This window comes from Notamacropus eugenii, chromosome 6 (genome assembly GCF_028372415.1).
Source record: "Notamacropus eugenii isolate mMacEug1 chromosome 6, mMacEug1.pri_v2, whole genome shotgun sequence".
Classification (NCBI taxonomy): domain Eukaryota; kingdom Metazoa; phylum Chordata; class Mammalia; order Diprotodontia; family Macropodidae; genus Notamacropus; species Notamacropus eugenii.
Genome location: NC_092877.1, coordinates 367,545,271 through 367,560,170, shown reverse-complemented (window position 1 = coordinate 367,560,170; position 14,900 = coordinate 367,545,271). Strand labels below are relative to the sequence as shown.

At 39.3% G+C, this 14,900-nt stretch overlaps 1 long non-coding RNA gene across 1 annotated transcript; it reads right to left on the bottom strand.

Moving 5' to 3' along the window:
* Positions 1-382: 382 nt before the first annotated feature.
* LOC140510202 (uncharacterized) lies at positions 383-13,673 on the bottom strand. The gene is made up of 6 exons (XR_011969141.1): positions 13,544-13,673; positions 11,164-11,229; positions 4,291-4,373; positions 3,277-3,364; positions 2,269-2,431; positions 383-798 (listed from the first exon to the last, which is right to left on the bottom strand). It is a non-coding gene; the product is annotated as an uncharacterized lncRNA (long non-coding RNA).
* Between the last annotated feature and the right edge of the window lie 1,227 nt (positions 13,674-14,900).

Sequence of the window (14,900 nt, the reverse complement as noted above, 5' to 3'; positions counted from 1 at the left end):
TAGCTTTAGTTCACCTAATCCAACCCTCACTTTATGGATGAGAAAATGGAAGCCTAGGACGTTAAGATACTCGGCCAGGATCACCCAGGCAGTAAGTATCGGAGAGATTGGAGGGATCCGAATTGGGGTTCTTTGCATCCAAAGTCAGCGAGGGTTAGCACCGAGCTAGCACCCACTCTCGTTGCAAGCCAATACCAGGAGAGCAACTTTCAGTTCCCTAAAGTTGGATCGAAGTAATGACAGGCTGACAAATCAGGACTCACTGCATGTTACCAATAGCTGCTAAAACGAAGGCACTAAATTCCTAGCAAAAACTAATTTCCTCTTTCAAATCTGCTTGGTGTCTCGCTGTGGTTATGAAGGACTCAAGATAAGGAACAAGTTCTATCAAATACTCTGGATTTTATTGTAAAGTCCTTGAGGTAACAGGCTTATAAAAAAGACTGCCAGTGTATTTTATGCTACTAGTACTCTTTCGAACTAGTTTCATACTGTGCAGGGGGGAAAATGGAAGTGCGAACATGAATGAACCCATCCCTCGCTGGTTACGGCCTCTGTGAGGTCCAGATCTGGTCTCTCTGTATCCCGTGGCCCCATAAGTTGCAGTTTGTGGCTTCGGTCTGTCAGTGAGGTCATCCGCTGATGGCTCCGAGATGCTGACCCTGCAGTATTAATGGGATGTCTGCAGTGGGGCAGAGATCTGCCCTTCAAAGCCAGGCAAGAACATCCCTGCTCCAAAGGACTCCAGGTTCTGCAGAGGCTGGGGAGGGAGGGAATGGGGGACTGACAGCTGCAGATCTTAAAAGAAGAATAAAGAAAACTGGTAGAACACAGGCAATTTCCATGAATTTCCACTCATCTACTGTTGGAAAATTCAGCAGAGACGTTGACAATAAAGGTTACACTTGTCTTATCCCGGTGGAAACGATATCCCTTCGCACCGCAGCATACCAAATAGAATTCCCTTCCCACGGTTGGCCTGGGCGTGCAAACAAGAACACTGGGAGATGCTCCCTCCCCACCCCCACTCCCCAATCAATGGGTGAGTTTGTCTGGATTTCTATTTACAGCATCTGTTTTCCATGTGGTTTGCATTTAGATGGCAATCCAGATACTACTTTGCAGCAAAGTCCTGGCTTTCTGAGCTGTCCATATCGATTGTCTTGAACCAAATATCTAATTTTCAGATGTTTACAGATGCACGAGGAGAATATTTTAGAAATCATTGGGGAGAAAGGCCTCCAAGTAGAAATCTGAACCAAATGGTAATGAAAATTCTTGCATTTCACAAAGAACCTAACTCTAAAATGGAAAAAAAGAAAAGAGTTCCACCCAAAGTTACAGCAAAGGCAGGATTTGTCTATCTTCTTTGGGAAATGAGTTACCCTCCCCCCTCCCCCTTTCCTCATTTAGGCAAAAAAAGCAAATATTAGAGACATTAAATCTGCATTTAATTATTTTTATAACTAATGTGGTCTTTTAAAAGAGTTGTAAAAGACTTCCAACCATCTCTGTTCGTCAAGTGTTATTTCAAGGATTTATGATAATTCTTCATCTTGGGGGGGTGAAGGATGAAGCTAATTGAAACAAACTTCATACTTTATATTAATGCTATTTGAATACCACGCATGCTGCCAGTTACAAAGTGACATTAAAGCGGACACTGTTCTCAACAACACCATGGCCCCTTGGTTTTATGTACTTTTTAATTTCCTCTATGGAAAATCTGTTCTTCATAAAAGAGCTGCTAAAGAAAATGTGGAAAAAACTGATTCATTCCATATTTACATTCTTGCTAGTACCTGGAAATGAACCAATTACCAGCCGTGGGCCAGGAAAGACGTTAGCAGAGTCATTGAGAAAGCCCTTCTTCCTCTGGTCAGAAGGGCCTTGGGAAAGTCCTACTTTGATAATATAAAACACCTTCCAAACTAATGAGATCTGTTCTCATAACCTCTCACCCAACATCCTGGATCAACCAGAGTTTTTGCAAATGGCCAACTTTCTTTGACAAACCATCCACCTCCACAACTCTCCCTCTAACAGAGGGGAAACTGGTGGCACCCACCAAACCAAAAACTCCCTCCTCCAAATGGAAACACTGAAAGTGATGAGCGTCCTTGACCTAGGGGCAATGAGCAGCCTGGCAGCCCCTGTCTGAGTTCACTACAATTACAAACCCTAAGTCTTTGGACTGGAGCTTCTAAGGTCATTTGCCATTTTCCTTTTGAAGTACCCAGCAAAATGAAGGCAAGGTGTTATACTCACAAAGAACAGACAGAGCTGTCACTGGCAGACCATCCAGATGCATTCTCCATTCAGTTTATCATTAATGGTTTCCTTTCATTTTAGCATGGCAATTGCATTTGCAGTCTGATGGATCTGAAAACTTCACAGCAGCCAGAAAACTGATCCATAGCTGAGTTTCTCTCTATGTAGATACATAGGCAAGTAAACAGAGAGACAGACAGATAGGGATAGATATATAAATAGATAGAGACATGGAGGACAGAAAGATAGAAGATAGAAAGATGCAGGTAGATAAATAGAGGATAGAGAGAAAGAGATAGAAAATATACAATAGGGAGATAGCTAGCGAGAGAGAGAGAGAGAGAGAGAGAGAGAGAGAGAGAGAGAGAGAGAGAGAGAGAGAGAGAGAGAGAGAGGTGGATGGATGGATGGATGGATAGGTAGATAGATAGATAATTGATTCACCTCCTGGCTTCCTTCAAGTCTCAACTAAAATCCTACATCCTTCAAGAAGGCTTTGCAGATTCCCCTTAATTCTGGTGCCTTCCCTCTGAGCTTGTGTCCAATTTATCTTATCTATAGCTTATTTGTCGATAGTTGTTTTCATGTTTATCATTTATTCATTAGTTTGTAAGCTTCTCGAGAGCAAGGACTGTTTTTGCTTTTCTTTGCATCTCCAGCCCTTAGAAAAAGGCTTGGCACACAGTAGGTGATTAGTAAATGTTCATTGACTTGTAGATAGATGAGTAGAAAGATGAATAAATAGATAGATGATAGATGGTGGATAGATAGACATATGATACATAATGTATGATAAATTTGCCTGGAAAATTATTTAAATTTATTATAAATATACTTTGTACTTCTCTCTTTCCTGACCCTTCCCCAATCTGCCCCCAAGTAAACATAAGCTTCTTGAAAGCAGGAACTTTTTTTGTTTTTTTTCCTTTGTACAGAAGCCAAGTGGTCCAGTAAATAGAGCACAGTCAGGAAGATCTGATTTTGAACCCTGCTTCAAATACTTACTAGCTTTGTGATCCCAGGCAAATCACTTAGCCACTATCTGCCTCAGTTTCCTTGTCTGTAAAATGGTGATAATAATAGTCTCCACCTCCTAGAGTTGTTGTGAGAATAAAATGAGATGATATTTGTAAAGTGCTTTATAAATCTTAAGGCACCACATAAATGCTAGCTATTATTATCGTACCCTCAGCACCCAGCACTCTGATCAGCACACATTTACTATACTTTCACTTCATAAATGTTTATTGAAATGAATCAAATTGAACTGAATTGAATCCAGAAGAGAAATGGGAGGTGAGGAGTGTTGGTTCATACATGACAAAATTCCCCACAGCACAAAGCAATATTCCATATTTTCTATCATTTTCTTTTCCCATTTTCTCTCCCAACACTAAGGTCAATCCCAATACCATCTTTCAAGATCACTGCTGAACTCTGGAAATACACGGCTGCCTTCAGGGACAACATATAGTTCATCTAAGAGGTCACTAGGAATCTCCCCAGGGTCCCAGTAATGGACACATTATGGGCCATAATGAACACATTACTGCCAAAAAGTAATAGTATTTTTGTCTTAAGGTATGATAGTAATCTGTAAATATGACCAACCTGATCTTCCTTTATTTTCTACTATTTTTCATGAAAAACCTTCCTCTGCCCATGCAGTTCAGCTGCTCTGTGATTCATTATGTTAGAACATAACTGACTGAAAAGTTAAATGACATACTCATCATGACCTTCAACATCAGTTAACCTCTTGCAGCCTCAGTGTCCCTATCTGTATAAAGCTAATAATAATAACGCCCACTTTATAAGGTTGTTGTAAGGATCAAAAGAGGTAAGATACGTGCATCCCCAGAACTTAGCCCAATAAGTACTACCTAAATGTCAGTTATTATCATCCTTATTGGTCAATCAGGGCTGGAATCTACATTTTCCTAACTGTGAGGCCAGCTCTCCACCCATATACCATGCAGCTTCTCACTACAGATTAATAGTAATTATTTTTATTATTACCATTGTCATTGTAACTGTACGACACCTGCCTCCTCTCCACAAACACAACCTCCATCCATATTTAGACCTTCATTATTGCTGGCCTGGATTATTGGAAGAGATTCAGAAAAAGAAGAGTTAAATTAGTCTCCTTCTCCCCAGTTTCTCTGCTCTCCAATCCATCCTTCACTCAACTAGCAAAATAATCTTCCTGAGACATGTGTCTGACTATGTCACTTTCATGCTCCAAAGCCTTCTGTGTTAATGACCTCTAGGAAACCAAACAAAATGCTCAGCCTGTCATAGAAGCTCTTCACCGTCCAGCACTAACCCATCTTTCACATGACTGGCCCTTCTCACACTCTACATTCTAGCCACATTGGACTGCTAGCAATCACCTCTATTTGACATGCCATCTCCCACCTCAAGGTAATTGCATAAGCTGTTTGCCATTTCATGAATGCACTCATGACCTAGCAGGGAATGATATCATGGGAATTTGTCTAAACTTCCCTGTGAGCACAGTTCAACATGGTCACATGTAAGCACAAATGTCCTAGAACCTTCACACACACACACACACACACAAACACACACACACACACACAGATTACCACAACTGACTGCTTTTGGATAATGATGGAGAATCAGTAAAGATGAAGAGGGGAAAAATTCCTAGAGCTTGATGTTGTACATAGACATACTATGTGATAACAAATTAGATACCCTATGTTACATGCTTTACAAATTTTAAAGAATATATAAGTGAGAACTATTATTATACTCTGACTTTATGGATGGTCATAGAGCACTGACTACAAACCAGAAGCAACCCTAGTGGCTATCTCACCTAAGATTTTCATTTTGAAGATGAGGAAACCTAGGTCCAGGAGTGAAGGAACTTGCCAAATGTCACCCACGCAGTAAGCAGAAGAGGCAGGACTGGAACCTAGACCCTGGGAGAACTGAGAGACTGATCTGGGTCTCAGCCTTGAGTGGCAGCCCTGGGGTGAGGAAGAGTGTTGGCATGGTGGAGCTAGTGGAGGCTCTGAAAAGGGAATTCTACTTGCAGATCCTGGGCAGAAAAGCTTTGGTAGCTCCTAGACCAAAGCACAGGCAAGGAGAGGAGTAACACCTCTCCTTTGATTGTACCATTTCGGAGGAACTGAGAACTTACAGGTCCCCAAAGTACACCTTCCTCTTGACAAAGAACTTAAAAGTCAAGTAACTGGCTGAGAAAATGCCCAAAAAAAGGGAAAATATAAGACTATAGAAGTCTATTTTCTTGGTGAACAGGTATTTTCTTTCATACTTTCAGATGAGGAAGAACAATGCATTCCATCAGAGGAAGACTCAAAAGTCAAGGCTTCTGGATCCAGAACCTCCAGAATAAATATACAATGGTCTCAGGTCACGGAAGAGCTCAAAAAGAATTTTGAAAATCAAGTAAGAGAGGTGGAGGAAAAATTGGGAAGAGAAATGAGAGAGATGCAAGAAATTCATGAAAAGTGAGTCAATAGCTTGCTAAAGGAGACCCCAAAAAATGTTGAAGAAAATATCACCTTTAAAAATAGCCTAACTCAACTCACAAAAGAGGTCCAAAACGCCAATGAGGAGAAGAATACTTTACAAACCAGAATTAGCCACATGGAAAAGGAGGTTCTAAAGCTCACTGAATACAATAGTTCTTTAAAAACTAGAATGGAGCAGATGGAAGCTAATGACTTTATGAGAAACCAAGAAATTATAAAACAAAACCAAAAGAATGAAAAAGCAGAAGATAATGTGAAATATCTAATTGGAAAAACAACTGAGCTGAAAAATAGATCCAGGAGAGACATTTTAAAAATTATGGAACTACCTGAAAGCCATGATCAAAAAAAGAGCCTAGACATCATCTTTCATGAAATTATCAAGGAAAACTGCCCTGATATTCTAGAACCAGAGGGCAAAATAAATATTGAAAGAATCCACCAATCACCTCCTGAAAGAGATCTGAAAAGAGAAACTCCTAGAGTTATTGTAGCCAAATTGCAGAGTTCCCAGGTCAAGGAGAAAATATTGCAAGCAGCTTGAAAGAAACAATTCAATTGTTGTGGAAATCCAATCAGGATAACACAGATCTAGCAGCTTCTACATTAAGGTATTGAAGGCTTGGAATGTGATATTCCTGAAGGCAAAGGAACTAAGAATCACCTACCCAGCAAAACTGAGTATGATACTTTAGGGGGAAAAAATGATCATTCAATGATATAGGGAACTTTCAAGCATTCTTGATGAAAAAACCCAAGATGAATAGAAAAGCTGACTTTCAAACATAAGAATCAAGGGAAGCATGAAAATGTAAACAGGAAAGAGAAATCATAAGGGACTTACTAAAGTTGAACTGTTTACATTCCTACATGGAAAGATAATATTTGTAACTCTTGAAACTTTTCTCAGTATTTGGATAGTTGAAGGGATTATACAAACATACATACATAAATACATATATATATATATATATATATATACACACACACACACAGAGAGAGAGAGAGAGAGAGAGAGAGAGAGAGAGCAGAGGGTAAGTTGAATGGGAAGGGATGTTAATTAAAAAAATAAAATTAAGGTGTGAGAGAGGAATACATTGGAAGGAGAAAGGGAGAAATAGAATGGGGCAAATTCTCTCTCACAAAAGAGGCAAGAAAAACTTTTTCAATGGATGGTAAAGGGAGGAGGTGAGAGGGAAAAAGTGAAGCTTACTGTCATCACATTTGGCTTAAGGAGGGAATAGCAGGCACACTCAATTTGGGATGAAAATCTATCTTACACTACAGGACAGTAGGGGAGAAGGGGAGAAGTGGGATGGAAGGATGATAGAAGGGTGGGCAGATAGGAGGAGAGAGTAATAAGAAGTAATCACTTTAGGGGAGGAACAAGGTCTAAAGAAAGAATAGAATAAATAGGGGGCAGGATAGGATGGAGGGAAATATAATTAGTCTTTCACAACATCACTATTATGGAAGTCTTTTGCTTAACTACACATATATATAGCCTATATTGAATTGCTTGCCTTCTCAGTGGGAATGGGTGGAGAGGGAGGAAGGGAGAGAAGTTGGAACTCAAAGTTTAAGGAATGAATGTTGAGAATTGTATTTGCATGCAACTGGGAAATAAGAAATACAGGTAATGGGGTATAGAAATCTATCTTGCCCTACAAGAAAAGAGAGAAGATGGAGATAAGGGAAGAGAGGGGTGTGATAGAAGGGAGAGCAGATGAGGTAAAAATTTGGAACTCAAAATCCTGTGGAAATGAATGTTGAAAACTAAAAATAAATAAAGAAAAAATATTTATTAAAAAAATATTTTATATAACAAAAACTATGGAAAATAGGTACTATTATTTCCCCCATTTTACAGTTGAGGAAACTGAGGCAGACAGACGTTAATGACTTGCCCAAGGTCATGCAACTAGTAAAGTGTCTGAAGTTGAATTTAAACTCATGTCCCTGGCACTGAGCATGGTGCCTTGCACTTAGTAAGTATTGAATAAATGCTTATTCATCGAATGGCCAGTTGATTGTCACTCATAAGTATTTGGAATATGGCACATGTGGTATAACTCATTTTTTCCTCAGATTTTATTTTAATCTTTTATGCATTCCATTTGAAGGGAATCCATTGGACCACAATGATCCTGAAATGAGGTTCATTTGACCAGGTTTACCACTCTGCCCTTCAGCATGATGTATATAATCTGCATCCTAACCCAAATGCTTAGCATGTCCATGAACCAACTACGCCAATATGACCTCTTTAAAGATGCGCACAGAATTGGTGATGGTAGCTAATGAGTCTGCAAGCTTCCCTGGTTGTCTCTCTACAGGCTTTGGAGGAAGGGTTTCTGAGAAATGAGTGCAAACAACTGAACCAGGTGGTGTTCTTGAAGAGGCTCTCAGACTTCTCTTAAACAAAGGGGATTTGGTCACATTTCTGCAGTTGTGGGTTTCTATGGCAAGCTAGTTACTCAATGAGAGATTCCGTACTGAACCCAGCATCTCATGAGTTACATGATAGAATTGTTCTGACTTATTTACAGGCATTTAGATAAGAAAGGAAATGTGTTCATTCGTGTATCCATTATTGAATTCCTACGATGTTCAGCACTGAGGGAGATACCAAATATATAATATACAATAATTATATATAATTAGTTAATTATGCATATTGATGAATAATTATGTATTATATTGTTTTAATATGTATTTTATAGTTATTATAAATTATTACTAATGGATGTATTGTTATGAATATGTATTAATTGTATGTATTGGTTGACTATGTATAATAGATAATAATTAGTAGTATTATCATAACAAAATAACGTTTCCCTTTTATATCAGAAAGGCATGGTATAAAGACCACTAAACTTAGAGTCAGAAAGAATTTTTTCATTCTCTGTATTTTTCTTCTCAGTTCTTATCACAATCCCTGGAACATAGTGGGTACCTAATGAATAACAGGCAGCTAAGTGATACTGAGGATTGAGTTGGTTCATGGATTCAAATCTGGCCTCAGACCCTTACTAGTTGTGTGCCTGTGCAAGCTGCTAAAAAAAAAAAAAATTGCCTCAGTTTCCCCATCTGTAAAATGGGAGCACCTACCGCACAGGGTTGTGGTGAGGATCAAATGAGATAGTGTTTGTAAAACATTTTGCAAACCTAAAAGCACTATATAAGTACTATTATTACTAGTATTTCCACGTCAAATAATATTGATAAAGGCTGGTTAGTTGGTTACTTTGTGAGCAGAGACAAATCATGTAACCTCTCTTAACTTCTCTTCACATGCGAAATGGAGATTAGATGCAGTTGCAAACTTTGAATCACTTTGTGATCATCAGTAACTATCTTAAGGTTTTCTAGGGTTAGAAAGTCTTTTCTATGCATTCTATTATTTCTATCCTCACCTGAAAAAAAGCCTATCAGGTAACATTCAAGTAAGATCATTAACCTCATTTGACATTTGGAGGATTTGGGGCTCCATCAGCCAGTCAACAAATATCTATTAAGTACCTACTATGTGTCAAGGTCACACATCCAGTGAGGAGGAAGGCTGGAATTCAAATCCAGATTTTCTGATGCTCTTTCCACTGGACCACGTGGCATCATGACTTCTCTCTTCAAGGAAAGTAAAATGACTTGGATGGCCAAGAAATACGCCCACCCAAAAATTAAACAAAGGAATATTTGATGGTCTAGTTTTCTCAAGCCTTCTCTGCACACCTGGGGTCTGACTTTTCAATTTAACCCTCTTCATCTGGAAGAGGTAACTTTTCCCCCTAGAACAGGTGCCTTCACCTGCTAGGCCACTGAGGGACCATTTAGTAAATTGCTTCCCTAGGAAATGAAAAACATTCAATTATTTTTAATCCTGAGAGGCCTGCATTTTCTGTGCCCAGCACTTTTCTAGGCATAGGAAAACATTTAAGAAAGAAGTAAAAGACAGAGGCCCTGCCCACTTAGGTCTTACAGTCTACCATATATAAGCACAACTCACACAGGGATCATCAGAAAACAAGAGAGGAGTAAACTCTGGTGCTAATTCAAAGATATTTGGGAAAAGGGAGAGATCAGCATAAGGTGGACCAGAGAGAGGAGCTGTCCTCCATAAGACAAGATTGAAAAGCATCCTGAAGGACAGTTAATACTTCAAAGGGTAGATGGAAAAGGGGAAACTTTCTAAGTATAGGGGTGACACAGGCAAAGGCCTGGGGATAGAAATGGACAAGGAGCTGGAGAAGAGGTATGGAGGACAGAATGATCTGAATGGAATGAAAGTCCTCTTCACTAGTAGTATAAAGCTTAGATAGGGTGGGATGGGGCAGGCCCCTGAAAGCCAAGTCCAGGAAATGGGATTTGATGGGATAGGAATTAAAGGCATTATGTTGTTTTGTTTTTTAACAGATAAAATGATTTCCCTCTAGGAGGATGTAAGAGAAAAGAAAACCAACTTCCTTCTCACTACTACAATCCAAACCCTTATATTTATTTTTTCCTTGAGTTACCTTTCTAGACATAATTGACAAAAGATCAGCTTACTCCCAGTAGTAAAGAAACTGTTATTAATTCCCTTTAATGAACATTTTCATCCCATGATATCATTTTCTGCAATCCCCTGCCCCCCCAAAAAACTGAGAAAATGGAACAACAGATATTTTGTGTGTCTTGAAACAGGGCCTTAGAGGAAGCACTTAATTTTTTCTTCATTCATTCATGAAGCTATTGACAAATGTATGGTTCTTTGTAAACGTGGATTTTTTGAGGATTCATATTCATAATAATAATAACATGGCATTTTTAAGATAAAAGTAAGCACTATGGTTCTTGGGAGCAGATGGGGCAAGAGAAAGTACCTGGGAGTACTTAGAGTTAGCACTGACTGTTTCTATCTGGGCATTACCAAGGACGAGAAGGGCAGAGGGAAAAAAGGAAGTGAGGGAAGGAGTCAGAGAAGTAGAAAAGGTAAAGGAGAATGCAATGGAGGGAAGGATATTTTTATAACTCTCAAAGAAAAGTCACAACTTATGAACAATTATTTATACATCTGGTCTATAACAAAATTGTATTATGCAAATGAAGCACTATATCAATTCAGAGCTGAAACTCTGATTATAACAATATGGGCCCTTTTCTAGAATGCCAGTAGACAGAAAGGAAATGCTAGTCAGCAACCCAACCAGGAAAGACCTATTTTGGTCCATAAATTATGCAGCTTTGTATTTATTCAATTAAGCTAATCCTGAGTGAATCCTTCTGGGAACATTCTGTGTAAACATTACAAACTCCAGCCGGAAGCAGCACCCCTCAGTCTCTATCCGGTTAGTCAGAGCTGCAGGCATGGCCCCAATACCAAGGTACTACTCCAGTTGCTCCTCCGTTGACTCCCAAGCGTCTTCTCCAGCACCACCAGGGCGAACTTTAATTTAAAAAAGAAAAAAGAAAGAGCCTGTCTGGTTTCTGGGCTGTGCAAATCCAGGAGAGGCCACACAAGGCCTGAAAAGTTGATTGTTTAGGGCTGCAGTGGTGGAGAACTCAGATGGCGGTTTTATTAAATCTGAGCATTCTTCAGCAGACATTAAATGAAAGGTAATATGGAGTGCTTTAGAGGCTGGCCCTCCCAGATGAACACTGACAGCTCCATCTTAGCATGGACTTGGAGGGGCCTCTCTGCCTTTTCATTGTTCTTCATCAAGTGGAACAGTCTAATATTTTCCATCTAAATCTCCCTCTTTATTGAATACAATAACCATCCTCCATTCATGACTGAAGTTATTCTGACATCATTCTCAAAGGTCACAAACACTGAGAACATGCAGCTAGAGATGTTTTTCTTTTTTTCAGGTGAAGCCATAAATGCTCATTGATGGATTGCATTTACATTTTAACTTAATCAGAAAAAAGTTGTGAAACCCAAAACATTCCTGCCTCAGAAAGAGTTTGGAGTTTGAGCCTTGGCAAGTTCCCTTGGATGTTAACAGAAATTTCAGGGTCATTGACCCTCACCTGGCCAGAGTTGCCTTCAATTCAATTCCATTCAACAAGCATTAATTATTTACCTACCATACGCCAGGCATTGTGCCAAGTTCTAGGCATACAAGGACAAAAATTCCTCTCAAGAGTTTACATTCTGCTGGAGAAATCATGAATTTCAAAAAGTAGAACTCAAGAGAAGGAAATAACATACACACAAACAATTAGATACAAAATATTATTTAAAATACAAAATAATTTCCTGGGAGCACTCATGACCAAAGGGATCAGAAAATAAGACTTCTTGTACAAGATCACACTTAAGCTGAAGAGCAGAGGGAATTTCGATAAATGACCATGAGGAAAGAAAGCAGAAGATTCCCAGCATAGAGGACAGCCAGTGCCAAGGCATGGAGAAAGGAGAGATGTATACCTTTGAGCATGTATTCACTTTTTAAACATTAGAGAAGATCTGAGACACAAACATTCTGGGATTTTTTTTCCTAAGCTAGTTATATAAGCAACTTTGATTTGATTATTTGGTTCTGTTGCAGGCGGGTAGAAGGAAAGGCTCCAAATTAAAGACAAAGAGAAGAAGTAGAAAAAGGACAGATGGAAAACATTATCTCCCCCAGGAAAACAACATTGGTGGTAAGTTCATCTTTGGACTAGTTCAGTGATAACAATAAGTGAAAACTTTTCTTCTTGCTTCACAAGTGTGAGTTATGTTAAAATTCCACAAAATTAAGAATTTGACTTAATTCCTTGGACACTGAAAGAAAAGTGTTCAAAGTGGCACACACCATCACTTAACCTTACTAAGCAACCCAGAAGACACAATGATCTGGAAATCGCTAGAAGTAAAATATTATGTTGTTATGTTTTTATCAGAATCTCTAAGCTAGGATCTTTCCAGGGAACTACAAAATATAGAATGGTGTTGGAGTGAGAAGGAGGGGGAGAAAAGAAAGATTTAGCACTTCTGCTTGGGCCATGAAATCTCTAACCTTCACTGATATTTCCTATATCAAGGAATAACTTTAAGACCCTCTCCTAAGTATTTTTCAAGTTACACAACTACAAAGTGATCCTTGGTCACTTTGAGTGGAATGATGTGTGATTGTGTGCTTTAAAATAGAGTATACGTACCCCATAACAATAACCACATGGAACCAGAAACACCATGTGTCTAAGGCTCACCTGTTCCCCTAATCTTGACTTGTCGCTACCCCGAGAAGTTTTGCTGTAACAGAAGGTTCACCAAATTTCCAGTGTGTACAATGTGGAAATGATTATAGGAATGGGGTAGTAAAGCCACTTTAATGCAGGTGGCTCCTGCCGAGCAAGGGTCAAACTGTTAGCCAGCCATTCCACCACTGACTTGGATGAAAAATTACAGTTATCCTGGCTCCATTCAATTCACTTCAACAAACTTTTATTCAGTGCCTCCTAAGTGCTGAGGGGGTTCTGAGGATGCAAAAACAAGCCAAATGACAGGTCCAGCCCTTAAGCATTCACATTCTATTGATGTCCAGTTGTTTCATTTGGATCCAACTCTTCCAGACTCCATTTAGGGTTTTCTCAGCAAAGGTATTGCAGTGGTCTTACCATTTCCTACTCCACCTTATTTACCAGATGAGGAAACTGATGCCAACAGGGTTAAATGACTTGCCCAGGATCATATGGCTCGTAAGTGTCTGAGGTCAGATTTGAACTCAGATACATAAAATGTATGTAAAATAAAGTAAAGGGGTACTCACAAGTGGGTCTCAGGGAAAAACACTGGAGTCATGAGGGAAGCCAGCAATTTCAAAAGTTGGGGACAGAAGAGAGAGTTTATTCAGAGGCAGAGAGGGAATGTTGGGTAAAAGACAGGTGAAGCGGGCTGATTTGCTCTTCTCCTACATGCAAATGACATGATAAACAATTCTGATAAGAATAAATATTTGTTACAAGACCTGTGCTAATATTTACCATAAGGCCAACAACTCCAATATTAACTTCCCTGATATTTTCCCCCTTAAGCTGGGTCTCCACAATAATTCAACCCCACATCAAGGGTGAGGAGAAGAAAAAGATGAATACTTGAGAGCATTAGGAATTGGCTGCCTTCCTCATGCCTCTGTCCATACCAATAACAGCCTTGAAGATGGATATGGATTTGACATTAGGATGTTCCTTTGTCCTTAATTTCCTAAAAAAAAATTTGCAGGTGTTCAAGGGCAGCTAAGTGGTACAGTGGACAGAGTGATGGACCTAGAGTCAGGAAGACCTGAGTTCAAATCTGACCTCACACTTACTGGCTATGTAAACACTTAACCCTGTTTGTCTCAATTTCCTCATCTATAAAACAAGCTGAAGAAGAAAATGGTAAACCATTCTAGTACCTTTACCAAGAAAATTCCAAATGGGATCACAGAGAGTCAGACAGGATTGAACAACACCAACTGCTGCTTATGACCTGTTTGTACTTGGGGCAAATCTCTTCATGTCTCTGCATCTTGAATCTGCATTTATAAAATGAGTGAGTTGGGCTCAGTGACGTCTAAGATTCCTCTCTGGTCTAAAGCTATGAGCTAGACTGCCATACCCAGCAGACCTTATCTTTCTGAAGCCAAGAACTTCAGGTATCTTCATTGTTACTCAGAGGTAATTTTTTTCATCCTTTGTGCATTCATCTTGATGATCTATTTTGTCCTATATCTAACAAAAGATCTCCAAATGTGCTCTATGGTTTTCTAATTGCCATTATTGACAAGGAATCCAGTCCTGCAACATAATTAAAGATCACTCAAGGCAATGGATCGGTTGATCAATAAGCATTCGCTAAGGAATTGCTGAGTCAGACATTCTGCTAAGTGCTAGGGATACAAAGAAAGACAAAAACAGCCCCTGCTCTTGAGAGGAGCTGAGGGAGACAGGAAGATATCTACAAAGTAGGTGGAAGAAAATCTCAGAAGCGATGGCATTTCTTGAAGAAAGTGAGATCTGAGTTGAATATTGAAGAAAGTCAGAGACACTAAATGATTAAGGTGAATAGGAAAAATATTCCAGGCCTGGGACAGTACAAGTTTATTGAGTAGAGGGTCAATTTTGTACAACCCTCAACCATTTTTT